This window comes from Carlito syrichta, unplaced genomic scaffold, assembly GCF_000164805.1.
Source record: "Carlito syrichta isolate Samal-C Ts95f unplaced genomic scaffold, Tarsius_syrichta-2.0.1 Scaffold302582, whole genome shotgun sequence".
NCBI classification, from domain to species: Eukaryota; Metazoa; Chordata; class Mammalia; order Primates; family Tarsiidae; genus Carlito; species Carlito syrichta.
In genome coordinates, this window is record NW_007246678.1 from 1 (window position 1) to 15,160 (window position 15,160).

Below are 15,160 nucleotides of genomic sequence, written 5' to 3' on the forward strand. Positions count from 1 at the left end.
TTCTAGGCAAACTGTTTTTAAAGAAATTCTGAGACTTCTCCTGGTAACCAGTAAAGTAAATGAAGTTACTGGGTTATTTTGATATAAATCCGAGCCTGGAACCAAACTCTAAAAATGTTTGTTCCATACTGGCAAAATGTACCCATTTTGAACTTCTGCAAGGTAGACTTAAGCACCACCTTGGTGTAGAAGAAATATAAGACTTTGTATTCACAGAGTCTCCTACATAATGGAGTAGGAGATACTTTTATTTCCCTCATGTTTTTAGATTCCAAGGTGATGGTTGAGCTGATGAGTGGGTCAGGGCATATGAAAAAAAATCTCAACATCATTAGTCATTAGGGAATGCAAATCAGGATCATAATGTGATAACATTTAACACCAACTAAGTTGCTATAATGAAAAAGTAGGAAAATAACAAGAGTTGGTGAGGATGTAGAGAAACTGGAACCCTCAAACATTGCTCATGGTAATGTAAAATGGTACAGCTGCCTTGGAAAACAGTTGGGCAGTTCCTCAAAAAGTTAAACATACAGACCCCAAGAGACCCATAAAGCCAAACATATGACCCAGAATTTATACTCCTAGGCATACACAAAAGAGAACTAGAAGTAAATGTCTACACACAAACTTGTCCATGAATGTTGATAGCAGCATTATTCATAATAGCCAAAAGGCAGAAACAATTCAAATGTTTATTAACCGATGCATGGATAAACAAAAGGTATAGCTACACAATAGAACATTATTCAGCAATAAAGAGGAATGAGATATGGATCATGCTACAGCACGGATGAATCTTGAAAACATTATGCTATGTGAAAGAAGCCAGACGTTGTCTGAATCCATTTATATGAAATGTCCAAATAGGCGAATCCATAGAGACAGAAAATAGATTAGTGGTTGCCAAGGATTTGGAGAGAGTATGGAAGGAGTAATGTTCTAGAATTAGTGGTGATGGATGCACAATTCTCTGAATATGCTAAAAATCAAAGTTCACACTTTCAAAGTGTGAACTTTATGGCATGTTATATCTAAATAAAGTCATTATTTAAAATAAATATGTGAGGAGGTACTCATTCTCAGGTGTTAACTCTGCACTTGCACTAGCCTAAGAGTAAGGTTAAGCCTCATTAAATTTTGATCCTTGAGTATCTTGCTAGTCTTACCCTAGTCCAGGTCCTGTTGCTACACTGCGGAGCTCTGTCCCTGGCTGGGCGTTTTCTTCATTTTCTTATACTGCTTCATTTTGTTACACCAGTTCCCCATATTGATATCTACTGATCAGCCTTACCTTAAAAGCTATGTTCCCCCCTTGCCAATCCTGATTGAAGCAGGTGGGTGGAGGTCTCTGTCTGTCTTGTTCTGAAGTAGCCACGGAGTGCCTGGTTTATTGTAGGTGCTCCAAGACTTGTTGAACAAATGTTGTTTTCTCACAGACTATTACTCTATGACTTCCCATTATTTTTAGGTTAAAATTCAGACTCCTTCCTAGATGGCATGTAAGGCCTTTTGTAACTGTGCACTTATAGCCTGTTCAAGCTCCTGTCACCTCACTATTTAGAGCTGCTTATATGACGGTCCAGTTATACTGAAACCTTTGTGGGTCATGAAATGTTTCTTGAGCTCTCTTTCCTTTCTGACTTTGTATTTGTTCCTCCTTGCCCTGGAACATTCTCCCCAAATAATAATCTGGGTCTTACCCAAACCTTTCTCCCCTCTTTCCACAGGTGTCAGTCTACCTCATAGGCTAAAGTTTCTCCCAACTTTCTCTGACTACTTTCTCTTTATCCCTCATTGGCATTTTCTTCAATAAATCTCTTGCATTTATAATCCTGTCTTGGCATCTCCTCTGTGGACTTGGACTGACAATTATACAACCATTTTTATTCTTTCAGTGCCTTTTACTACAGAAATTACACTATGAATTCTTACCTGTCCTAATCTAAAATTAACATCTTTACTTTTTTTCGAAACACCATAAAGACTAGATTCTTAAACTGCATTCATTATCTCCTGACCAATGAGTTACTACTGGCATGTATTTGAATTCCTTCCTATTTTATTGAAGACATTATATAATACTGTTACTATAGTTTTACATGATGTTCATTTAAATTTACCCACATATTTACCATTGTCATTGGTCTTCATTTCTTCCATTTGCAATCACTTTCCTTTTACCTAAAGTATAGCCTTTAGAATTTCCTTTAATGAGAACCCTGGTGGCAAATTCTCTCAGTTTTTGTCTGTATAAAAATATCTTCATTCTGACTGCATTCTTGATAGATAATTTTGCTGGGAGTAGAATTTAAGGACGGTAGTTTTGTTTTTCTTTTTTTTTTGAGTTGGAGTCTTGCTCTGTCGCCCAGACTGGAGTGCAGTGGCGTTCCCGGCCACCGCAGCCTCGACCTGCTGGGCTCCAGTGATCCTTCCGCCTCAGCCTTCCGAGTAGCCGGAATTACAGGCATGCGCTACCACGCCCGGCTAATTTTTTGATTTATTGTAGAGATGAGGTCTTGCTGCCCAGGCGGGTCTCGAACCCGCGGGCTCAGGCAATCCACTCACCTCAGCCTCCCAAAGGCGCAGGATTACAGGCTGAGCCACAGAGCCCGGCTTGGTAGTTATTTTCAACAACACAAGTGTGGTAGCAATTGGAAAACGAGATAATGTCCTTGTGTAGATATTCTTCAAACTCAGTTGCCACCTTCTTTTTTTTTTTTTTTTTTTGAGTTGGAGTCTCACTCTGTTGCCCAGACTGGAGTGCAGTGGCTGCTCCCGGCCACCGCAGCCTCGACCTGCTGGGCTCCAGCGATCCTTCCGCCTCAGCCTTCCAAGTAGCTGGAACTACAGGCACGCGCTACCACGCCCGGCTAATTTTTGATTTATTGTAAAGATGAGGTCTTGCTGCCCAGGCGGGTCTCGAACCCGCAGGCTCAGGCAATCCACTCAACCTCAGCCTCCCAAAAGTACAGAATTACAGGCTGGGCCACCGAGCCTGGCTTGTTGCTACCTTCTTGAACCTGCCCTTTTCCGCTTCCATTGTTAGCAAAACTTTTTGGTGAGTTGCCTCTATTCATTGTCTCTACTTCTCTCTCCTTCATGTCTCTCTTGAATCCATTTCAATCAACTCCCCCACCCCACCACTCCACTGGAACAATTCTTATAAAGGTCATCCATGACCCATCAATTGCCAAATTTGAAAGCTCTGTCAGTCCTTATTTTACTTACTTTTTCAGAAACATTTGAAAACTGCACTCTTTCGTCCTTCAAACACTTCCTTGGTTCCTTTATTCAACTCCTCCTCCTGAATGACTAACTGGGCATTTCACACTTAACAGGTATCAAACTTAACTTCTGATTTCTATCCCACAATATTGGCCCTCCTTCATTCCTCTTGCTGCTTAGGCCCTAAACATGAAGTCATTTTTGAGCTTTTCTTCATCTCACATCCCATATTTAATCCATCAGCAAATCCAAACAGTACCATCTTCCAAACAAATTCAGAATCTAGCCACTTCACATAACCTCAATTGCTGTCACCATGGTTCAAGCCACCATGATTCCTTTCCTGGGTTATTGTCAAGTGTTCCTTAATTGGTCTTTTACTGTTATCCTTGCCACCTCCTCCCTGCCTCTGTCCCAGTCCATTCTCCAAACAGCAGCCTTCTACAAACTAAAGATCCCTTTAAAACATAAGCCAGGTTATGTCTTTTCTCTTCTCAGAATCTTCCATTGGCTTTCCATCTGCTCCACAGTAAAAGTCACTAGTCCTTATTACCTCTTTGCTTTTATCTCCTATAACTCTCATTCAACTACTCCCTCTGATTGCACTGGTCTCCTGGTTGTTCCTTGATCATACTAGCCCACTTTTGCCACATGACTTTTGCATTTCCTGTTTCTGCCTGGAACCGTTTGTTGCCTCTGATAGCCTTATGGCTTAATACCTAACTCATTCAGCTGTCTGCTAAAATGTCACATTGTCTGAGAGATCTTTATTCTTAAACCTTTCTGCAACAGCATTTCCTTCTTCATTCTCATACATTGCTTTGTATTGTTTGTAGCACTGCAGTTATATATTATCTGACCCCCCCTTCCATCATGATGTTTTCTTGTTCACTCTTGTGTCTCTAAATCCCAGAACAATTCACGGTACAAATTAGATGCTCTAAAAGTATTTGCTGAATGAATAAATGATTCCTTCCGCAAAGGAAAACAACATTGCAGAGTGTTGAGGTCCTTCTGGATTCAGTATCCAGGGAAGCCTCTGCGGTGAGAGCTTTTTCAGTCATGGCCAGGGATTGGAAACTAGAAAAAAAAAAAAAAAAGAGCGGGTCAGACAAATGTTAGTTAAATAGGTTAAACTAGTCCAGTGAAAACCTGATGAGCCTCATGCCAACCTGCCTGTTTGTGTCCTTGTGTATTGGGTGTGGCTTCTGAGATTCTTCCCAGCAGAACCTTGTTGTTCTTGCTACACTCTCAGGAATGTTTATTTGCTGGAAACATTTATGTGGAGAAATTGAGAGTATAGCACAGTGGGATAGAGTTGAGTTGGTCTCAAGCAGAGACTCTTCCATATTCCTCTGATGATGATATAAAGCATGGACCAGCAAGAAGAGTAAAAAAAGTAGTTCCTTCTTATCAAATTAAGATGTTGGACCATCTGTCCTTGTTTTTAAACATTTGTTTTTAAACACTTTTATGTTACATAATGGAATGTTGTTATAATTCAATAGTTTAAGCTAATCAATATTTATTAAGCAGGTTAATTATCCTTCTAGTAGATATTATGGGATTAGGAATCCAACCAATCAGTCAATATCAATAAATATTGTTGGTCAGGTGCAGTGACTCACGCCTATAATCATAGCACTTTGGGAGACCAAAATGGTGGAATTGCTTGAACCTAGAAGTTGGAGACCAGCCTGGACAGCATAACAAGACCTTTTCTCTACAAATAAAAAAGTTAGCTGGGCATGGTGGTGCACACCTGTAATCCCAGTTACTCAGGAGACTGAGGTGGAAGGATTGCCTGAGCCCCGGAGGTTGAGGCTGCAGCGAACCATGATTGCATCACTATACGCCAGCCTAGGTGACAGAGTGAGACCTCGACTCAAAAATAAACAAATAAACAAACAAACAAATAAATATTGTCTTGAATGAGGCAATAAGATAAGTGTCTTAAATAACTAAAACAAGATCTGTGTCATCGATTCACACAGCACACAGCTATTGGGAATCCAGTGTGGAGATCTTTGAAAGACAGACTGCTGAGTATTAGCTAAATACAGAGCCTTATATCAGAAGTTCTGTAATTGTGGAATTGTTTTCCAATCTCCCTTGCTGGTAGAGAGGCTGTTAGACACTGAGGCAGATCTGTGCCATGGAGATTGGCTTTCTCTCTGGGATTCTGTAATCTTGAGAAGATAAACCGGTACTCAAAAACTTCCATTCTTTTCTCTGTGATTCTTTCAGAAATCTACCAATGTATCATTTCATCTACTGGCAGCCATTTAATGTATTTTTCAGAGATAGTAATAGAATTTCCAGAGATTTTTACCTATCAATCATGGACTGCTTTACATCCTAACTTCAGAATATTTCCCCAAACTGTTTTTGAGCAGCCACTGCTAAGTGGATGGCCTTGTCACATGACAGTACCCCTTTTGTCATCCTTGGACTCAGAGAGTTATTTGCACTTATGCAAATGTAAAACATCCTGTTGCGGGGACAATGGGATGAGGTGGGTCAAGTCAAGAGGAGCCAGGGCTGGGAGCTCACTCAGACACAAGGAAGTCTATTGGAAAAAGAGGGAGGAGATAGTCAATCTATGAGTCAAAAGTATGAAGCCATGAATAGGAGCCAAACCAGAGGAAACAAGGAATCTGTAAGGAAAAGCTAGAATGGGGGTTTGACCATCAACATGATATTTTGAACATCATGTGGTCAAGAGGAGCCTGAATCTCTGAAACTGAATCCAGGCCCAGGAGAAAAGAAGAATATGAAATCCAGATAAGCCCAAGAATGGTGATCTAAGGCTGGTGACAAGAGTGAACCTCCTAACAATGACCCAAGTTGTACATTGACTTGAGGACAGATTCTCTTCCATGATTTTTGAGAAGTCTCCTAAGGACTATGACTCCATGGCGTAAGTCAGGGCTGTATTAGTTTCAACCCATTTTTTTCAGACATAAATGAAGCTAGTGTTCATCTAAGGCAAGTGTTCCTTTATTTGTCCAGATCCTCAGGTCCAAAGGAAGCCAAAAACCTGATAAAGCAATCCCACAGTACATTTCATATGGGATAGAGATGTGTTTTGTTTTGCGCTGGACAGCAATGCATTTTCCTATAGACACATACTCTACTTGGAAGTCAGGAGCAAGTGTAATATTGGTGCAAAGAGCTTAAATTTTAAATTTTTGAGAATTGCATGAAATTTTTTTCTGAGTCAAGATCTCATTCTGTTGCCCAAACTGCAGTACAGTGCCTCAATCACAGCTCACTGCAGCCTCGACCTCCTAGACTCAGGCAATCCTTCTGCCTCAGCCTCCCAAGTTGTTGAGACTACAAACATGTACCATCATGCCCAGCTAACTTTTTAAATTTTTTTGTAAACATGAGGTCTCATTATGTTGCTCAGGCTGGTCTTGAACTTCTGGGCTCAAGCAATCCTCCTGCCTTAGCCTCCCAAAGTGTGGAATTACAGGTGTGAGCCCTTGTGCCTGGCCAAAAACTGTATAATTTCAAATATCTTGTCCCATTGTCCTTGAGGATTCTAATATTTTTAGTATCCCATATTGTTTTAAATTCTGAAGAGGCATAAAATTCTGTTGAAGGATCTCATGCTTTGGAAAATATAGTTACTATATATTATGATTTAAAAGGATTCCTGAATGTTTATTTGGCAAATGAACCGTTTCTTCAGAAGAATGATTCATGAAGTCATGAATTGCTGAATTTCAAAGAAGCACTGTAAAGACAATCTGTTCATATAGAGGATGAAGTGTTCGTAAAGGCCCTCTCACAGGCTACATAACTTCATTTGAAGTCAATTTATTGAAAATGCAACTATGTCACACAAGGAAGAAACTTTCAACCTATGTGTTCTTGTCTGTTGGACAATTCCTTCTTCTATAAACCAGTCCTTTCCTTTATAAGCTATTTATTTAGATGGTGTAATAGCTGGGGTTCTCCAGAGTAACAGATCTAATAGGATATTTCTAGATATCTAACAGGAGATTATATCATGGGAATGGGCTCACACAATCATAGTGGCTGAGAAGTCCCATGATAAGTCTTGAAGTCTGAGAGCTTGAGAATTCAGAGCTCTGAGGTCTGAGGGCAGGAGGAGATGAATGTCTCGGCTCAAGAAGTGATGGCAAATTTACCCTTTCTCTGCCTTTTTTTTCTATTCAGGCCTTCAATTGTCTGGATGATGCCTGTCTGCACTGATGAGGGCAGATCTTCCTCACTTAGTCTACTGATGCAACTGCTAGTCTCTTCTGGAAACATCCTCACAGACACACTCAGAAATAATGTTTTACTGGCTATCTAGCAGTAGCTCAGACAAGTGGACATGCAAAATTCACCATCACAGATGGTTCTTGGGAGCTAGACAAAACAAGTGGTTTGAGGATGTCCTAGGTTTTTGGTTCTGCCTTTTCTCTGTCCCACTTGGTATCACAGTGGGATGACTCCTGAAGTCTGCATTTCCCAGGTTTTTTTTGGTCAGTTGTTTTCTGTTTGGGTTTGACCAATGGGAGGCAGTCTAGGGAGATAGAAAAACGAGAGGGAGAATCAAGGAGCTTTCTCCCTTCTCTCTCTACCTTAACAATGCGTCCACTAGTGGCTGCTTCATCTGTCCAGCTTCTTCAGGGCAGGCCTGGAATGGCCCTAGTTTCACTGGCCCTAAGTTCTGCAAACACTGTCTCTTCCCTTTGTCCCTGCAGCCTAGAGGTGGTGGCAGCTTCCTGTTGTTGCTAATCTCTGGTTGCTTCACTCTTCACTGGTTAGAAGATTTGTTATTAACAAATTTGACGCATTAAATTCCCTCTGTTTTTGATTCTCAGTTTCCTGGTTAGATCCTGAATGACATCGTGTTGTATTCTTTTCTACTTTTTCTGTTTTACCAATAAAAATTACAGGCAGGTCAAGAGTGGCACGCAAAGGGATATCTTAAGATGAGAGGGAGGTTGTGGCAAGTAAGAACACAGGCAAAACTGTTCAGTCAGCAGTTTATTTTGTCTCTTTACTCCCCTACACCACCCTACTCCCACCCCTTTTCTCTATCCTTCAACATCTCCCTTCCCGATTACTTTGAACACCTGGGCAATTATCTCTCCATTTACTTCTATTGCTGCTGTCCCCTTTCTCTCCCATCCCCACCATGGCCTCTCTCATTTTCCAAAGCTACCCTAGAGCCTGGAATGCAAGGGAAAAGGACAAGGCTGAGCTGCTGGTTTATGGGGAAGTCACAAGTAAAACCCAACCCTTTAACCTCTTTTTTATTTGTTTCCTGATGTTTCATTGTGTACTTTACTGTTTCCTCTGAAGTCTTTCCGTCATTTCAAGGTTAGTATTTTTAAGAGAGGAGATTGTCTACAGAACTCAACTTGGTAAACGTGTACCGAACCCCTACAACTACAAGGCAGTTTACAAAGTACAGTGAGGTTGTAAAAAGAGGAACAGGTCTTGCCTTTAGAGAATGTGCTAGAGGTGGGAGAGACCATTCCTCCTGATTCCCCCAAGCTAGTCTTCTATCCAACCCCTTCCTGAGTTTGCCATTCCGTAAGTGCACTATTTTAAACTGGTTGTCCATAAAATCTTGTGTTTGGCTGGGCATGGTGGCTCATGCCTATATTCCCAGCACTTTGGGAGGCTGAGGCCAGAGGATTGTCTGAGCCCAGGAGTTTGAGACCAGCCTGGGCAACATGGCGAGACCTTGTTTCTACAATAAATCAAAAAAATTAGCCAGGCATTGTGGCGTGCACCTGTAGTCTCAGTTACTTGGAAGGCTGAGGTGGACAGATTGTCTGAGTCCAGTAGATTGAGGATGAGGTAGCTGTGATTGTACCACTGCATTGCAGCCTAAGCAACAGAGTAAGACTCTAAAAAAAAAAAAAAAAAAAAATCTTGCATTTGAAGACCATTTTTATCTTATCCTCCTCGAATCTTCTTTAGAATAATTGGGTATAGATACATACCAAGAGGCTCTGTAGACCTACAGCCTCTTGAGTCCTAGGATAAAATGAAAAAGACAGTTTGTTCAGTTCAGAGATCTTTAGGGAAGCACATTTCACTCACAATGCTGATAGCATTATGGGAACAAGCACTATAACAAGCCCAGCTCAAATAAGTGCATTTGGCTGAGTGAAAAATGCCTTAATCTATTGCAATATTTTCATAGTTTTCTCTTAGTTTCTTCTCCCTCCCCTGACTCCTTTTCACAATGTCAACAGAATGTCAACAGAATATTCTGAGACAAAAATAATATATGGGAAAGATAGAAGCTTACTTGAAAAGAACCTTCACAATGAAAGTTTGAGAAGAACTGGCTCATCAATTTAAAAAAGTAAACCTACACAAGTATTTAAAGGAAAAATCTTCAGTATTATTAAGATTATTACATCAAAAAAAGACCAAAAAAAGATTATACACATCATCATTGGTCTCTTCAGGGTTGAAGATTAGAAAATTTCTCTCATAGTTATTTCCACAAAGGTTATGACTTATTGTGACAGTCATAGAGGTGTGCTCCTCCAATCTCCCCTGCTCCTTTTTTTTTTTTGAGTCAGAGTCTCACTCTGTCGCTCAGGCTGGAGTGCGGCGCCATGCTCACAGCCACAGCAGCCTAGACCTGCTGGGCTCAGGTGGTCCTTCTGTCTTATCCTTCCGAGTAGCTGGAACTACAGGCACGTGCCACCACACCTGGATAATTTTTTTGATTTATTGTAGAGACGAGGTCTCGCCAGGGTGCACAGCCTGGTCTCAAACCCCTGAGTTCAAACAAACCTCTCACCTCAGCCTTCCAAAGTGCCCCAATCTCCCTTTAAGAGAGAACTTGTAATGAAAAAAGTAGTTAGCAGACAGTCTGCAGCTTTGCCATAGCTTTGGGATCTTTATTCATACCAAGACCATATTTTCTTGGGCTGCTCCTGGCCAAAGACCAAGCATGGTGGGGAACTAGACTCTGAAGAGCAATCTTGTTTCTGGAGTTTCCCATTGGCCTGGCAGGGACTTCCCCAAAACTGTACTGGAGCCTGAGCCTCTTTCTACACAATCCTCCCTACTTTCCCCTCTCCTTTCACAGATATCAGACCTATATCTTGGTCTGAAGTCTCTCCCTACCTTCTCTAACTTCTTTGCCCCTTAATCATTCATGGTCATTTCTCTTAATAAGCATTTACACCCCAATTCTGCCTTAATACCCACTTTCTAGAATACTTAAACTGACACTAATATCTTTAGATACCAGCATTGAAAATGTCAGGGCTGAAATTTTTGTTGGGAAAAGTAAAACTCTAACAACATTGCTTTGTTAAAAGAAAGGCTTAAGTTTTCATTTATTTGGGAGACTAGAACTGAATAAGGTGACCTACTCTTTTATTTTGGGTTGCTCTCAGTTCCCAGAGTGTTTTGTTTTCCCCTGATGTGGCTCGTGTTCTACACACCTATGCATAAAGCCATTAGATGTGGGGTCAGTTCTGCTTTCATTCAAATTGCAGAAGGTTAAGTTATGAGGAGGCATTAGAGGAGAAAGTCTGCTAGGTCAGTGCATTTGCCCTGAAAGTCTTTCGGTTGGCAGAAACAGTAGCCTCTCAAAGATGTCCATGTTTAATCCCTGCAAGCTGTGAATGATACTTAAATGGTAAAAGGGGTTTTGTAGATGTGATTAAGTTAAGGATTTTGAGATGAGGTGATTATCCTGGATGTTTCAGGTGGGCCCAATGCAATCAAAAGGGTCTTTATAAGAGGGAGGCAGACTAGTCACTCAGAAGAGAAATTTGAAGGTGCTATGCTGCTGATTTTGAAGATAAAAGAAGTGGCCACAGCCAAGGAATGCAGGTAACCTTTAGAAATGGAAAAGACAAGGAAATGGATTTTCTCTTTGAGCCTCCAGAAGGAATGCAACCCTGCTACCACCTTGATTTTAGCCCAGTGAAAGTGATTTTGGACATTGAGAACTTAAAGATAATAAATTAGTGTTGTTTTAAATCACTAAGTTTGTGGCAATGAGTTACAGCAGCAATAGGAAACTAATACAATTTTATTCCACATTGTAATTGTATATTCTTGGCACAGTCTGACATTTAGCATCCACCAGTGGGCTCTGAAAAAATGCATATCAAAGATATGGAGTTCATCTCTATATCATCATTTTATTCATTCACTCAAAAATATCAATGTAGAATAGCGATAAAGAGTCAGACTTAAAACTGGGTTGGAATGCTGGCTCTGTCATTCACTGGCTCTATGGTCTTCAGAAAGCTACTTAACCACCCTTGGTTTCAATTTTCCCCTCTTCAAAATAAGACTGTGGTTAGCAAATTATGGGCTTTGTGTCAAACCCATTCTGCTGCCTGTTTTTTATAAAGTTTAATTGGAAAACAGTCACACCATTTATTTACACTTGGATGCTCTGCACTACAGCAGAGTAGCATAGTTGTGACAAAGATTATGGCCCACGAAGTCTAAAATATTTACTATCTCACCCTTTACAGAAAAAGTTTGAGGATTTCTGAAATAGAATAATATCTTCATGCCCCCCCCCCGCTTTTTTCCTTTTTGTTGGGACCTTGCCAACTCACGCAGACTGGATGGCGTGCAGTGCCCCAATCATGACTCACTGCAATCTCAACCTCCTGGGCTCCGGCAATCCTCCTGCTTCAGTACCCCCAAGTAGCAGGGACTACAGGTGCATGCTACCATGCCCAGTTAATTTTTTTTAGGAGATATGGTCTTGCTGTGTTGCCCAGGCTTGTCCTGAATTCCTAGGCTCAAGCAATTTTTCTGCCTTTGTCTCTCAAAGTGCTAGGGTTACAAGTGTGAGCCACCTGATCCGGCCCAATATTTTTTTCCATTAAGAGGTAGGATCTCACTGTTTCCCACGCTAGAGTTGAACTCACAGTCTCAGTCAATACTCCTGCTTACCCTTTTGAGTTGCTGGGACTACGGGTATGTGCCACCAACCCCTGGATTCATGAAATATAAGGATAAGCAAAGTGCTCAGAAGAGAGATTGGCACGTAGCAGGGGACTTAATACATATTCGCTGTTATTGTTGTTATCATTGGTATGTAATTTGTTATAATCTTTATTATTAGTCAATTCATCACCAAATATCTACCAGGCATTGTGGGCCCTGACAATATCTGCTGTAACTTCCAGGAGACTCAGGCCCTTCCTTGAGCCTGAACTACAGGTCTTCCCCTGAAGCCCTCTCTGCACATGCCAGAGAGGTTTCGGGAAGCCTTGATTCCAAGTCAGGGGACACTTGTTGGGGGTGGGGTGTGAAACAACAAATGTGACAGAGAAGCTTCTTTGGGGGAAGCACCTGGGTTGTCCATGTACATTGAGGAGGGTTTGGGACATTTAGTCTCATATCTAAAGATGGTGTTGTGGAATATTAAATTATGAGTTTGTACAGGAGAAATTCATGAAATGGTGAAACAATCAGGAATCAGGGAGACTGTGTGGCACAATTCTGAGAGATCTGTTTATAGTTTCTAGCCTGCCAGGCAGCAAGCAGGATCTAGTCCCCACGAGAGGTGGGATTCAGAGTGACACCCCCCCCCCGGAATGGGGTGGAATATGAAGGAGGACAAGAAAGGGTACCAAGAAGAGACGAGTTTGGTTAAGATATCTAGTCCTTTAGGTTAAGCCTACCATGGTAGTAGGAAATACTGCAAGTCGAGAAGCTACATAAAGAACATGGAATATCTCATACTGGTTAGCAGAAAGAAAGATAGGCTGAGGGGACCTGAGGTTCTGACTGAACCATGTGTTCTAGAAAAGGTGATTTAAATTACACCCTACCAACAGAACTGTGATTCTCGATGCTAATGCACATGGAAGTCACCTGGAACATTTGCTTTGAAAAATGTAGATGTTTGGAATCTGTTATCTTGGTAAGTCTGCTTGGAGTGAGGCTCAGAAATCTGTACTTATAGACTATTCTGATGTGGCTGATCCACTGGTCACAAAACAGACTTTCCCTCTCTGTCAAGATTGCCTGATGCATCTGAACCATGGATGAGGCTTGCTAGGATGATCATCCATGATGAGCATGTGACTATGAACAGATGAGAAAAAGGCACAGGGATGATTATGTATCTTTTTCAGGATGCTAAAATTTGGAGTCTGAGCTTTCCCCTCCTCGTGTTTCTTCCCCAGGGATATGCATCACCCAGACAATTACTTATTAATGGTGGAGAAAGCACATGACACTCTCCAAAGCTAGTTCTCCCGTACAAAGCTGTGTTTTCACATGTTTTAGGCTGGGAGACCTCAACAAGGTGTTTGATTCATTTCTACTGGAAAATAGATTGGCAAAATCTGCGGTTATCTGGAACAGAAAAGAATGGACCTGAGAGAGGCTTTGGCCTAGCTGCCCTAGAGGTAAAACTTACAAGCTAGCTAATACCACAGGTATAGCAAGGGCAGAAGGATAGCAGGCCTATGTTTTTTTATAAGGCACAGTAAGCTCCCTCAGTGGTAAAATACAGTCAATTGGTATTTAGTCTCTAATTGGATTGACAATGCTAATTCCCTTGGAGGACCTTACAATACACTGGAGAGAAGAGTAAGAAATGTGATTGGATGCTTCTTCCTCTATGAGAGAATCTGCCTTCCCCAAAGGGAAGAAAGTGATTTTGTATGTTTGAACGAAGGAACTCCAAATGATATTAACCCAGGTTAATACTTTCTGAATTTATGGCAGTAAACATACAGATGAATGTCTTGTCCTCCAGGCAACTTTGAACAGATTCCAAAAACTTCATCTCTAATACCTGTGCTTACTACAGGAAATTTTTGCAATGACTAAGAGAATGACAAAACACATTCCTTGGTCAGTTTTCTCAAAAGTCCTCAAGTGGCCTTAGGTCTCCCCTGTAGATCTCAGAGTTAACTACAAAACCCTCAAGCTTTTCTAGAGCCTCTCATAACCAAATCTGGGACAATCTGAGCAAATATATAAATAATGATAGTAATGAATTATAACCCATAAAATAAAATAATTAACCAAGAGTTTATACTAATATAATAAACAATTGAATAATAATAAATGGGAGATAAGGGCTCATTCAACCTTACAGTAGAATATCAATAAAATGTGTAAAAGGAATGATGGCTGTAATAGATGTTTTAGGCAAGTACCATCAATGCATTCTAACATTAGTGTGTGAAAGTATCATGAGAAACAGGTATTTGTATCATTTTAAAAATACATGTGCCTTCAAGATATTCATAATTACAAAGGGAAATGATCTATAATGGAGACACCAGCAGACATTCTCTTAATCAAGTGATCAAAGTTAACATTTTCACTATACTGAGACATACAGACAGCATCTAACCCCCAGTAAGATGGTTTAATTCTGTAGTGCCCCTGCCAAAAATGGATAACCTCAATGTAATCATAAGAAAACATCAGAAAAACCCAAGCAGAGGGGCATTTTATAAAATAACTGGCTTATACTCTTCATAAAAGACTGAGTAACTGTTCCAAGTTGGAGAGACTAGGAGTCATGACATTTAAATGAAATGTGGGATCCTGGACCAGAGAAAGGACAACTGGTGAAATTCAAAGAAGGTTTGTCAGTTAATCATAATATATGTCTGGTTTTAACAGTTGTACTATGGTTAGGTAAGATGCTAACATTTCTAGAAACTGAACGAGGGTATATGAAACTCCATATAGTATTTCTTTCTTTCTTTTTTTTTAGTTGGAGTCTCACTCCATCTCCCAGGTTGGAGTGCAGTGGCACACTCACAGCCACCCTAGCATCGACCTGCTGGGCTCCGGTGATCCTTCTGCCTCAGCCTTCCAAGTAGCTGGAATTACAGGCACGCACTACCACACCGGCTAATGTTTTTTGATATATTGTAGAGACGGGGCTGGCCAGGTTGCCTGGGCTGGTCTCGAACCAGCGGGCTCAAAC